Here is a 13261-nt window from a genome sequence, read left to right on the forward strand (position 1 = left end):
ATGCTGAGTGGTCCCGGCTGTGGGTGAGTGGGCAGAGTAGCACTGGCTGGGAGTTCAAAGCCCCACGAGGGCACAGAGTGCTGCTCCTGGGAGGGGCGGGGTGCTTGCAGCTGTGGGGTTCAGGCAGGGGTGGGGTGCTCGCGGCTGTGGGGTTCAGTCAGCCCCCTGGCAGTGCTCAGCAGGACCACACCCGAGGGGGCTGCGTGAGAAAGGCCCCCATCCTAGGTGAGAGGCCGGGCTCCACGCTGGGACTTGGGATACACTCGGAGTGGGGTGTGCTTCCCTGTTCTGAGCTGAGCCTGCTGGAGGGTGTGGTCACCCTGGTGGGTGCCATCTTAAACCAGCCCAGTGGTTCCCAACCCCGCGGATTCCGGGGTTTCCTGCCCCCCAACGTAGAAACATAGGTTCTGTTGAACTAAAGGAGGAGGGGCTGTGCCCCTGGGCAGAGGCCTGGGGGGGCACCGGCAGGAGCCGAGGTGGGGGGGCCGGGCAGGCCTGAGAGGCAACGCCGGTGGGGGGAGGAGGGTTGGCATGGGGGGTGCCCAGTAGTGGGGTGAAGTCAAAGGCTGGGTGCTGAGGGGTGCAGCAGGGCAGGGTCAAATCGGGAGGTGGGGCGCCATGGGCAGGGCCTAAGTGGCTCCCCGAGCCGGCCTGGAGGGGTCTTTTAAGAATTGTTTTTATGATTTTAAAACAAAAGCTCCCCCCAGAGTGTGTGCACATCTGCGTGTTTCTTTGGTGGTGGAGAGAAGGAAGCAAGGCCAGGGAGGAGGCAGCGCTGCGCCAGGGGCGGGGGAATGTCACCCCCATCTCCCTCCAGCCGCCAAGTCTGCAAAACAAGCGCGCAGAGCAGCCAAAGGTGCCCAGGGGTGGCCAGGGGTGCCCAGGGTGGGTGCTCGCTCCCCCGGCACCGTCGCTGTCCAGAGGGGCCATCCCCTGGCCAAGGCTGCTGCACCCAAGACCTCTGTGGGCGGCATCTGTGCCAGGCAGGTCCCACCTCCTGCAGGACAGGGCCGTCGCAGCCGCCTGCTCACAAGATGCGCCCCTCGGCATCCCCCACCTGGCCCTTCCCCCCCACAGACCCGCCCCCACAGCGCCCTGCGCTGCCGCTCCCCCTTCCCCGTTACCCACACCTCCGCCCTCTTCCCCTTCCCACCCCACCCCACCCCACCCCGAGCCGCCGACGCCCTGTTTGGCCCCGTCGCCCTGGCGCAGGAATCCCGCCACCTGTGACCCCAGCCACCTCCAGACCCCTGACGCAGGGGTCACCTGCCTCCCCTCCCTGCTCTCCCAGGCCCCCAGCCCCTCCCAAGGCAGTCAGTGGAGAGGAAGGAGTTGGGTAGGCGCGGCCAGGCAGGTGGCCGGGGCAGGGAGGGGAGTACTGGGGCCAAGGGCTTCCAGGAGCTTCCAGGCCCCCAGGCTCAAGCCCCCGGCTGGTCCACTGCTGGGCTGGAGCCACCCAGCGAGGGCCCACCCACAGCTTCTTTCCCTGAGCCCAGCTGCAGCCTCTGCGTGGGCGACCCCCACCCCAGCCCCACCCGCCAGCCCAGCCCTGGGTCCGCTGCCCCTCGCCTCTGCCGCTGGTGCCAGAAGCATCCTGCGGGCCCTTCTCCCCCAACACCTGCATCTCACTGTTTAACCCTTTATTTTTTTATTCTGGTTTTGAGTTTTGTTTTCGTAATTACAAATGAAGATGCAGAGAACCACAAGCGCCCTGGCCATGGGTTCTGGAGAAGGCCCCTCGGCGTTTCTCTCCGGCTGTGCCCCCTTCAGGGCTCTAAGGCCCCTGGCACCCCTCTGCCCTGGGCGAGTCCCAATCCTTGGCCCTGCTCGCACCCTCCCTGTCGCCGTCCCCTCGGGCCAGGCTGCCTGGGCAGCACCCACTCTCCTGCAGACGAGCATGCCCCCGGGCAGCCATCCTGGGCAGGACTGCAGTGACCACGGGATGGTGGCGCCTGCGGGCTCTCTGCCTCCTCGCCCTGCCGCTAGGAAGCGACCGACAAGGGACCTGAGGGGCAGCGTGGGCTCGGGTGCTTTCAGTGTCGCACCCACCCGAGACCCGTGGTGGCTGAGCCGCCGCCATCCCCCTGGTCCACCGGCCGTGTGGCCCCTCCTTGCCCCTGCATCCATGTGCCACGGTGACCCCCATGCCCTCAATTGTCAGCTTCGCCTGTTATGCACGTTTACTTTGTTTCTTCCTTTGCTCCCTGTGGGTTCTATTCCACTGTTGAGTGGCTGTTTCTAGAAGCTTCCAATGGGGCAGTTCCCGCACTGCAGAGCAGGCCCTGCCCGCACCTGGTGGCCGTACTCATGGGCAGGACTGGGCACCCAGCCGCCTCCCAGTCCAGCTGCTCTCCGAGCAGCATGGTGGCAGCACAGGGACCGGGGAGTTGGCCAGCCAGGCCAGGGGCCTTGGGGAGGAGGTGTTTGCCCCATCACTGCGGTCCCCACGGCCGAGGGGCCAAGCAGGCCAGGGTCACCTCAGCCCCCCACCCGGCTCTCATGTGGGAACCCAGCGGCCGCAGCTGCCCTCCAGCCCCCGGTGCAAATGCGCAGGACACCTGGGAGCCGCCCAGCAGGCCACCGGCCGCATGCTCCTCGCTCTTGGCCATGGGGCTGGGCAGCAAGGCTCCCACACGCCCGGCCCGAGACTCCCGCCCGACCCTCTCATCCCCGTGGGGACTCCTCGCCGGGCTGTCACGGGTTCTAGAAGGCCTGTGGCCTTGGCGCAGATGGCGAGGGTGCCTGCACCGGGCCACCGCTGAGCACAACTCACAGCAATACACACCCAGGTCCCAGAGCCCCAGAGACGCCATCTGTCCTCTGCCCGGGGCCCCACTGACCCAGCGGGTGGGAGGTTCAGGAGGTGTGGCCCACCCAGACCCCCACGCCACTTGCCCAGCATTGAGTGCCTGTGGCGGGAAATACGCGTGCCCCGCAGCTGCCACTGACCCCCCTCCCAGGGTTCCGACGATGGGCAGCCCGCACCCTCCCACCCCTGGTCCCTGTGGACGTCCAGCCTGCTCTGGCCACCCCCCCCCCCCGGGTCTCTTCCACCACCCTGCTGGGTCTGTCCTCGCTGCCGACGTCCAGGCCTGAAATTGCCCCTTCGCGCTCAGTCTCTGGAATTCTCTTACCTGTACTGTAGGCCTCTCCCCAGGCTGGGACCCCGCCCCTTTTTTCAGCAGCTCCGTTCCAGCCCCCCCAAGGCTGACACCCACCCACCCGGTCCACGCAGGGGCCCCTTCAGCCGGTGCTGGGTGTATGAAGTATTAGTTAAATGAAGGAATGAAAATACGCCCCTGGGCTGAGGCGTTCCCGTGCAGAGAGCGGTTAGGCCGGTGGCTGGGTCCAGGGGCTGCCCCTCCAGTACTGCCCGTGTCAGCCGTAGGGGCCGAGCCTGCCCCTCCCCAGGCTGATGCAGGGCACCGGGGGCTGCAGAGCTGAGCAGGGAGGCCCCCGGGCAGCGGGGTTGATGGGCGTGAAAAGTGAAGTGCTCGCTCCTCAGGAAAGCTGGTGACTGCGTTGAGGGGCAGCGTCAGCGGCGAAGGCGACCGAGGGACCCGTCCCTGGTTTGGTCTTAAATGGCAGACACGCCTTAGAAAAGCGATCACGGAGTGCTCAGGTTGTTGGAGAGGAAGTGCAGACACTCCCCAGAAATCCGAGAGATGCAGCCTGCACTGCCCGGGGACGGGTGGCTGGAAGATGGGGTCTGGTTTCGGGATGAGCCTATGGGCGCTGGTGTGTCTGGCTGCAGCTCCAGGGTCAACGGGGCTGGGGGACCTGCAGGCTGGACGCTGGGCTGGGGCCAGTGACCCTCAGCCCCCCTGGCCCGTCCAGGTGGCATTTTACCGAGGACCGAGCTGTGCCGTGCCTGGGAGAACTGGACATTTGTCTCATCCAGCCACTGCCACCCACTGCCTTTGACAAATGGTGTTTAACATCACAGGTGTGACGCCCGCAGTTTACTCAGCCTTTCCCCCCTGGTTGGACACTAGGACACATCTCGGTTTTTGCTGCTATGGATCTGTGGCAAATATCTTCATAGAAGGGATTTTTAAATTATTTTAAATCATTTCCTCAGGATCCATGACTAGGAATGAGCTGGTCAAAGGCTGGGCACGTGAGAGGGGCCATGCTGAGACGTGGGGGCAGCTGGAGGAGGCAGGAGCAGGGTCTGCAGCTTGAAGGAGCAGGAGACACCATCCATCTAGGAGTGTTCTCTAACCCTAACCCTAACCCAAGGAAGGTCACTCCCGGGAAAGGAGGTGGGAATGATAGCTTCTGCCTGGGGAATGTGGGCTGGGAATATTTAAAAGCCCCATACCTCATGCCCACCTGAGCTCAGCCCCTTTCTCGACCCTGGTGAACTCTGAGCTGCCGAGAGGGCGTCTGAGATGTGGGTGCCCAGGTCACACTGACCACCCCCCCTGGGTTGGCCACGGTAAATGAGACAGCTCTGGGAGAGCCGGTCAAGAAAGCCTGTTCCTATCGTTGCCCAATTGTTTTGTAGTTGGATTCCAGATTTTTCTGTCAAATGACGTGGCCTTCTGAAGGTGAAGGCACCTCCTAGCCGGGAGGCCGGTGTTAAACGGCCCGGCCATCAGAGGGCTCTGCTGCAGACGCAGGGCGGCACCGAGAGCTTCTGCTCAATTGGAGCGGACGTGGGTGGCAGTGGCTGCCTCAGAGCCAGGCTGGCCGGTGGCCATGGTGGTGTAGCCTCTGGGTGGAGCCAGGTCCAGCGGGGCTGGGGGCTGTCATGAGGGCCCCGTGGCATGGATGTGGTCTTGGTTTTCCTGTGAGTGGGCTTGGTTGAGGGTGCAGGATAGATTGCCAAGGGGATGCTGTTAGACCACTCAGGGGGCTCCTGGGGACAGCCCACCGAGCTAAGTGTAGGGCAGTGCTACGTATTTGCTTAGGAGGCAAAAAGACACCCCTGGGTCCGCTGTCACCAAGTGGAGGCATTTCGACCTGGGCTGAGAGAGCTGACAAGTAGAGCTTGGGAGATGCTGGTGGGCTAGGCTTGGGGAAGAGTGCTGAGACAAGAGGAGGAGCTGAGCTTGGCTCCTAAGTCCTTGTGTGTGTGGGGGGGGAAATGCGGAGAATGGCTTGAAAGGATGCCCCAGGGACCAAGGTAGCAAAGGACGGCACAGACCCTGGGGGTTAAAAATTAGACCAGGTGTTGCAATGCAACTGCTGCGCCGGGCTCTTTGGATCTGTTTGTCTCTCGTTTGGCCCTAGGCTCAGGCGTGTCTCTTAGGGCCAAGCCACCCCTCGGTTTGGAGCACCCCCTCCCTGGGGGTCAGGGCTAGGTGCCCTCCCTCTACAGCTGCCCCCGCCCCCCCTCCCCCCCCGTGAGTCCCCACAGCATCTCGAGCCGCTGTGCTCCACCAGCAGTGTTTCCTAAGGTCACCAGGACATGCAGATTCGGCCGTGCACTTAGTCACATCTATGAATAGCTGCACCGTGGAGATGAAAACGGGCTGTTTGTCTCAGCACAGCTGGGAATGTGTCCTCACCGCACCACCTCACACAGGCACCAGGAGGGAAGCTTCCCTGGCCCCAATCCCTGAGGCTCAGAGACCCCTGCTCGGGCTGGCCTGTGCTCAGCAGGTGATGAGGACACTGCCCAGTGGCAGGCTCCTGGCAGCCCACAGGCTCTGGACAGCTCCTGGTCCCCATGGGGAAAGAGAAGGGCTACGTCCCACCTGAAGGTTCTCTGCGTCCCTGGTCTGCACAGAGGTCTGAGGGAGGGGGTCAAGGGGAGGCCAAGCCCTTCCCCATCCCTCACCCCTTGGCCTTGGAGCCAGGCCCAGGGCAGCCTGGGAGCCCCGGGGAGGGCCGCAGGGAGTGGGCTGGGGCTCAGCGGTGGCCTCGCCGTCCCAGGGGACACGCCCTTGGCAGCTGAGTGGGCGAGATGCCTGGGCTGGAGGCTGGACTGGGAGAGTGGGCCCCTTGGTCCTCAGGAGTGGGTTTCCCCCGCTCACACGGGAGGTTCTGTGCTTAAAAAGATGAAAACAGAAGCCGGCATTATTCAGGGTTCCAAAGCAGACAGGCCAAGTGGGAGCAGAGCTGGGCCGCAGCAGGGAGGACCCTTCCAGAAGAAGCCCCGGGGGGCAAGGGGGCGCCCTCCCAGGAAGGCTGGCTGCACGTCCCATGCGGCTCGAGGAGGGGTCTCCAGGCCGGGCTGACCGACCACCTCGGTTCCATCCACGCCCGTCCACCCGGGGGGGGGGGTGGTCCCAGACTGGGTCCCCGGCACTCGGGAGGTCGGGTCTGGGGTCCAGGCCAGGGGTGAGCCCAGCGCCCGCCATGCACAGTCCCGGCCACGGAACAGCCCCCGCCCAGGGCAGGGCACCCGAGGCACCCGGGAGTCCCCAGGAGACCGGCAGCCACGGTGAAGGAACACACACATGCACAGACCGCAGGCGTGAACACATGCATGTTCATGCACACGCAGTACACGTGCACCAGCACACATCCACATAAGGACACGCCGATGTGCATGCACACACACTCAGATGTGTGCACGCACAGTCGAGAGCCCTGGGGATGGATCCGCAGGGCCGGGGAGGGGGTGAAGGATGACGGGGGCCCCCAGGTCTCAGCTCTGAGCTGCCCTGGGTGTCACCTGCAGGGAAGGGGCTGGTGTGCCGCGTGGGATGAGGGGCAGGGGAGAAACACCCCTTGGACAGGCCAGCCTGGAGTGGTGTCAGGGTCAGCCTGCAACCACTGGACACAGCTGGATGTACAGATCGTGTGTCCCAAGATGCTCTTATGGAAGAGGCAGCCACTGCTTACACGCGTGCCCTTTATAGCTCTTCGCTACCCAGAATTCTCTTTCACCATTTAAAACGCCCCTGCTGCCTCGGTAATGTCCAGGGACATTCCAGGTGTGTTCCTCCAGCTGAGCTCTGTGAGAGGTCAGAGGGCTCTGCAGGCAGGTGTGGGGAAGGGAGGGCAGGGAGCAAAATGCTGAGGACAGGCAGGCCCAGGAACAGTGAGCCTGCTTGGAAGCAGGATGGAGCACAGAGTGTGGGGTCTTGAGGGATGCGCAGGAGTTTGCCAGGAGGAGAGCACAGCAGATGCTGTGCTGTGGTTGGCTAGTGGTGATGGCTGCTGACCCTGAACTGCCAGCTGGCAGCCAGGAGGTGACTTGTGCCAGGTGGAGGGTGCAGCTTGTCTTGCACAAACCGGGAGCTGCTGTGGGAGCCTCGAGGATGGCCCAGCTGGCAGAGTGGGGTGTTTCTCTTTTTGGAGCCATGTCAGTGGTCACCGTGGAGACCGAGAAATACATGTGTTTTCTCCCATGCATCTCAAGCTTCCCCAGGACCATCCCCAGGCAGTCCCACTGTGGCCACTCCTGTGTCTCGAGCCCAGCTGGCTGGTGGTGGCCACTGGGGAGCCCACACATTCCTTGTGGTGCTGGCGGCTCTAACCGGGCAGCAGCACCCTCCTGGGCCATCCAAGGCCAGCTGGCCTCACACGTAGGGGGCTGGGCAGTGTCAGGGGTTCCTCTCCCACAGGGGTCCCTGCAGCGGGTGGCCGTTCAGCCTCAGGCCCCACTGCCCAGAGAGCTGCAGCCTCCCACGGGCATTTCTAGCACATCCAGCAGGAACCTTGAAACCACAGCCCTGCTGCGTAGCTGCAGAAGTGGCTCACTTCCTCCCGGGTTACGGGGAGCAGAGTTGGAGCATCCAGCCCGGGCTTGCCCCAGACCAGCACAGGCGCCGGGGAGTGGGCGCCTTTCCCGCCAGTCCCCGTCCCCCAGAAAAGGGCAGCCTTGGGCCCGGTCTGCTCTTGGTGGCTCTGGCTTTGGGAGACGCCAAGGCTTTGGTGTTCTCAGAGACTCCTCTGGCCTGTGGACAGGTGGGCTCTCCGCCTGGCTCAGGGTGATGCGGGGACTTGGGATTAAAGTGCCTTCTATTAAGCTCAGTGAGGCTGTGTCACCTGAAGGCAAGGCCCAGGCCCCATCCAACACGGACGCAGCTATGATGCTTCCGGCAAGCAGCAGACACCCAGAGGCCAGGGTGGTGGGGCCTGCCTCCCGCCATGGGGCAGGAAGGGCAGGTGAGCTGCAGACAGGGCCCTCCCCTCTATAACCGGCCCCCCAGTTTGGCCCTCCCCCCTGTAACCCACCCCCCAGATCAGCCCTCCCTCTATAACCCGCCCCCCAGGTTGGTCCTCCCTCTATAACCCGCCCCCCAGGTCGGCCCTCCCTCTATAGCCCGCCCCCCAGGTCGGCCCTCCCTCTATAACCCGCCCCCCAGGTCGGCCCTCCCTCTATAGCCCGCCCCCAGGTAGGCCCTCCCCTCTATAACCCGCTCCCCAGGTCGGCCCTCCCTCTATAACCCACCCCCAGGTCGGCCCTCCCCTCTATAACCCGCCCCCAGGTCAGCCCTCCCTCTGTAACCCGCCCCTCAGGTCGGCCCTCCCTCTATAACCCACCCCCCAGGTCAGCCCTCCCTTCTGTAACCCGGCCCTCCCTCTATAGCCCGCCCCCCAGGTCAGCCCTCCCTCTGTAACCTGCCCCCCAGGTCAGCCCTCCCTCTGTAACCCGCCCCTCAGGTCGGCCCTCCCCTCTATAACCCGCCCCCAGGTCAGCCCTCCCTCTGTAACCTGCCCCCCAGGTCGGCCCTCCCTCTGTAACCCGCCCCCCAGGTCGGCCCTCCCTCTGTAACCCGCCCCCCAGGTCGGCCCTCCCTCTATAACCCACCCCTCAGGTCGGCCCTCCCCTCTATAACCCGCCCCCAGGTCGGCCCTCCCTCTGTAACCCGCCCCCAGATCGGCCCTCCTTCTATAGCCCGCCCCCCAGGTCAGCCCTCCCTCTGTAACCCGCCCCCAGATCGGCCCTCCCTCTGTAGCCCGCCCCCCAGATCGGCCCTCCCTCTGTAACCCGCCCCCCAGGTCGGCCCTCCCTCTATAGCCCGCCCCCCAGGTCGGCCCTCCCTCTGTAACCCGCCCCTCAGGTCGGCCCTCCCTCTATAACCCGCCCCTCAGGTCGGCCCTCCCCTCTGTAACCCGCCCCCAGGTCGGCCCTCCCTCTATAACCCGCCCCCAGGTCGGCCCTCCCTCTGTAGCCCGTCCCCCAGGTCGGCCCTCCCCTCTATAGCCCGCCCCCCAGGTCAGCCCTCCCCTCTGTAACCTGCCCCCCCCACACACTACCCTGAGTCTCCTGGGTGGGCTTGTGGGCACAGCGGCCTCATTTCCTGGAGATGTGGCCCGCAGGGGCTTTCCCATCGTCAGGGGGATTTGGGGCGCCTCGTCCAGGAAAGCTGGGGGACGCCCTGGCGGGGCGCTCGCCGCTTGTCCAGGCTCAGCCCCCACTGCAGCTGCCCGCAATAGTGGCGGCGGGGGGCGGGGCCGGCCGGAGCCGCGTAGCTGCGGCCCTTGGGGAGTGGGTGGCCCGTTTCCGCTGCGCGCGACCGTGGGGATGGGCGCGCGTGTTCCTGGAGGGCTCGCGCTCCCGAGGCCGCGCAGCCAAGTGGCCCCGACACACTCTGCAGTTTAAAGCGCCCAGGCGCGGGCGTGGGCCCGGAGCGGGCCAGGGCGGGGCGGGGGCTGGGGGCGGGGCGTGGGGCTCCTCCCTGGACCCCCGGCCCACTCGCCGCGCCCCGATGCGCTTGGGGCCTGGCAGCTCGTGGCGCTGGGGATATCTCGGATGCTGGCAGGGAAGTGGGTGGTTTTTCTTCCTCTCCGGAGGACTGGGGCCGGGACAGGTTCTTCGACCCGCCCAACCTCAGGGTCGGGTGCCTGGGGAAGTGGTGTTGGTGGGTCCTATGCGGCCAGTGACAGCTGCGCTTCCCAGGGCGGGGCCTGGTGTGGGAAGGGGGCGTTCACGCGTGGGGCTGTGCTGGGCACCCTGCCCCTCGGAGCCCTGACTTTGACCTCATGTCACCCAAACCCAGGGCTGCCCAGCAGAGCAAGCTTACAGGACACTTGTTACTGGGAGGGGACCCCAAACCAAGCCCACCTTAGAGGGGCCATCGGGTGGCCCTCAGGGCACAGGACCGCCCGCCCCTCAGGACACGCTCCTTTCCAGGGGTGACAGCCCCTAGAGGAAGGCAGCCTGGTGTGCCAGGACCCGGCGGAGCTGCTGAAGCTCTGGGGCTTTGGGCCTCCGGAACCAGCGGCTCCTAGAAGCTCAGCACTTACCCAAAGTTGTGTGCGTTTTGGCTATCCTAAATGATTTCCCCAAACCTCAGCCCCTCTTTCTCCTACCCACCAGAGACGCCTGCAGCGCCGGCCGGAGCAAGCCGCCAGCTAGACCCTTTGCACAGAACTCCCGGGAGGGGGTGGCCGGGCTCCAGACCCCATGGCGTCCCCTGCAGAGCGAGTGGGGGACAGGGTGGCCCGTCACAAGCCTGGACCCTGACTGTGCACAGCCGTGGCCTGCGGGGACCCAGCTGCTGCCAGGAACCCGTGGGCACCGCTGCTTCTGTGCGCTGCATGTGCGGGAGTGTGAGTCCTGAGTGAGCAAGTACGGTGTGCTTGTAGATGTGTGAGAATGAGTGTGAGTGTGCAATTCGTGTGTATGATCATGCAGGTGCTCAGTGGCCATGTGTAAGTGTGTGGACTCATGAGTGTGTATGAGAGGGCATGTGAGAGGGTGTGCGAGCACATGAGTGGAAGTGGGTCTGTGGGTCTGTGCGAGGTTTGACGGCAGGGAGTGTCCTGCAGCCCCCTGGCGGAGCGTCCTGGTGGGGCGGGGCCGCCCTTGCCTTTTCCAGAGGAGGTGGGTGTGGGATGTCCCGGAGGGGTGGGAGGGTGGACACTCCACCCCCATTCCCGGGTGAAGAGACGGAGGTCTGGAGTGGGGAGGGCGGGGGGAGTGTGGGGGTAGGCAGCATGGGGGGTCAGCTGCTGCCCCTCCTGGCCCAGCCTGGCTCCTGGTTCCCAGATCTGCCCAGAGCTGATGCAGGCAGAGGGGGTGGGGGTGGGGGTACATTTAATCCCAAAGGTCTGAGTGTCAGGGCCATCAGGATGGACGAAGGGGACCAGGGCACCCCCTGTCTGCTGCTGAGTTGGGGGAGCTGCCACAAACAGAGCCCCATACCCTCCCCATTGCCAGCAGGTGCTGTAATTTCTGTCCTGGGATTTTCCGAGATGTTTTTAGGCGTAAAATCACATTAGTGGCGGTGGATTTTCAAGCAAAGAAGAGGCTGTCTTCTTGCACTTCTCAGATGTAGTTGTAGCATTGTGGGGATTAACTTCGGGAACGGGCCTGCTGAGGCCAGGGGTCTGCATATACGCCCCCCACCAGCTGTTCTGAAATTCTGCCTCTGGCTCGAGCAGTCCGGCCCTGGCCTTTGGACAGCAACGACCCAGCCGTCCTGGCGCCCCACGGGCGGGCAGTGACCTCCCGGCCATGCAGCTCGGAGAAGACAGGGCCACTGGGTCCCGGGCAGCGGGGACAGCTGGTGTGCAGAGCACAAAAGGTCAAAACCATGCTCAGCCAGGGTGGGTGTCTGAGAATGTGCGTGGGTGTGTGTGGTGAGGGGCAGGAGTGTAAACGTGCACATGATGGAGTGAACTGCATGTGTGTGCGGTTGCATAGGCGTGACAGTGTATACAAGTGTATCTGTATGTGTGTGTAAATGTGTGTCCACATGTGAGAATGTGCCTGTGTGTTGTGTGAGTGCATGTGTTGAAGAGTGAGTGTGCATGTGAATGTGTGTGTGATTATATGTGTAGATTGCTCGAGTGAGTGAGCATGTGTGTTGGTGAGTGTGTGTCGGTGAGTGTGCATGTGTAGGCTGCCCACGTTAGATCAGGCTCTGCTCGTGAGCGAGGCCATGGAGTCCGATGCCTCAGTTTCTCTCCTGTAGCTGGGGAGGGGGTGTGCCAGGCCGGGCAGGGCCCCCCGGCTGGAGTGCCCCCGATGGACGGGAGCTGGGAGGCGTCCCACCACCCAGCTCTTTCTCCTGGTGAGGAGCAGAGGTGGGCAGTGAGAGGGAGGCGGGACCCGGTCCCCTCTGGCCAATGTGGACCAAAACCAGGCTGCAGGGAGCCAGGAGGACTCGGGAGCCGAGGCCCCAGGAAGAGAAACCGGGGCTTGGGGCGGAGGTACTGCCCGCGGGCATGGGGGTCCCTGTGTGATGGCAAGGAGGGCTGGAGCCCCTCACCCCCAACACAAGGCTCGCCCATCCTCCTGGGACCCTCCACCTCCTGCCCCCTTCCAATGTTCTCCTCCTCCCCAGGCCTGTGCCTGAACCCCAACTGTCCTGGTTCCCACGTGCTGCCTGATTCACTGGCAGCCCCTGCCCACCCTTTGCCCCCCCGAGACCCCTGCCCCGGGGTCTGGGCTCACACAGCGGTCCGTTTCCCCCAGTCCCTGTCTCACCCAGACCCGTGGCCGAGGAGAATTTCAAACCCAGCAGGACCCCCACCCCCAAACCAGGCCCAGCTCCTTTCCCTGTGGCCCCCCCTTCTCCACAGCCCCACCCTGGGAGAGCCCTGCTCCCTTATGTGTGTGCCTTGGGGCTGGGCTCTGGACCAGGTCCTGGGCAGGGGACCCCTAGGTGCCACCTGAGGCCCCTCCTAGGCCTGCCCTCTGCTGGGCCCATGAGTTCCGACCTTGGGAAGGGGCCCCAGTGCCCCCCATGCACCCCACCCACCCTGGGTGGGTCTTAGCATGGGTGCCTAGCCCCTCCCGCCAGTGCCATCCCGGCAGTGCAGGAACTCGGGGAGGAGCCACCACTGTGCCCGCCAGCCTGCTGGGCATGCCGCCCGCGCCCCGGACACTCGGCCCCGCTTCAGGAGCCTTGGGAGAGCGGCCTGCGGGCCTCCACCTGGGGCCTCTCGCCTTCCGCAGCCCCGGACAGCCCCGGCCCCTGGCCCCTTCTCGGGGCAGTTTCCCTTCTCTTTGTTAAACCCCAAAGTAAAGCACGGGGGGGGGCAGCCCTGGCCTTGGGGACCCCCAGACTGAGCCCCTAGTACACAAGGAACTGGAGCCAGGACAGAGTGGACAGGTAGACAGAGCGGACCGTGGGACAGAGCGGACGGTGGGACAGCAGATGCCAACTGTGTCCTTCCCAACCCACTGCCCTCTCGGGGCCTCCGCGTCCCCACGCAGGGGGCACTTGAAGCACCCTGTTGGCTCCCGACTTCACCCAGTGGATGTGGGGACAAGGCCGGGACATGTCCAGCTACAGGGACACTGATGGTCATCTTACAGACAAGGGGACCACGGCTCCAAGGGGTGGGTGACCTGCCCAGTGGCCAAGACCTGTGCACTGGAGCTGCCCCTCCCCGCCGTGGTCGG

The sequence above is a fragment of the Tamandua tetradactyla genome, chromosome 10 (genome assembly GCF_023851605.1).
Source record: "Tamandua tetradactyla isolate mTamTet1 chromosome 10, mTamTet1.pri, whole genome shotgun sequence".
NCBI lineage: Eukaryota > Metazoa > Chordata > Mammalia > Pilosa > Myrmecophagidae > Tamandua > Tamandua tetradactyla.